Genomic DNA, 687 nt, shown 5'->3' with positions numbered 1-687 from the left:
GCTGCAACATACGGGTACAGAGATGAAGCGAGTGAGTTTTCTACCCTTGGACTATTTCTGCACACGTCTGTACCTTTGACTTTAAAATCCACTGAAACGAAAAGACAAGAGGCTCCGACGCTTAAGGATAAAACCGCATGTACACACACCACACACCGCACATACCACACGTACGCATCACACACATATACACACATGTACACATCACACACGCATCACACATACACATCATACACACATGTGCACATACCACACACATACACACATGTACACACACCACACACATCTGCACACGTCACACATGTACATACACACCACACATGCACACACACCACACACATGCACACCTCCCACAGGCACACACCACACAGACCACACACGCATGCACACTCACACACACATGTACACACACCACACGTACACACAAACACACCACACACATGTACACACACCACACGTACACACACGGATGCACACGTACACACACCGCACATACCACACACGTACGCATCACACACATATACACACATGTACACATCACACATACACGCATCACACATACACACCACACACACGTGCACATACCACACACCACACATGCACACGTCACACATGTACATACACACCACACACATGCACACACACCACACACATGCACACCTCCCACAGGCACACACCACACAGACC

Source organism: Suricata suricatta, chromosome 3, assembly GCF_006229205.1.
Source record: "Suricata suricatta isolate VVHF042 chromosome 3, meerkat_22Aug2017_6uvM2_HiC, whole genome shotgun sequence".
NCBI classification, from domain to species: Eukaryota; Metazoa; Chordata; class Mammalia; order Carnivora; family Herpestidae; genus Suricata; species Suricata suricatta.
Note: the sequence above shows the minus strand (reverse complement) of the source record.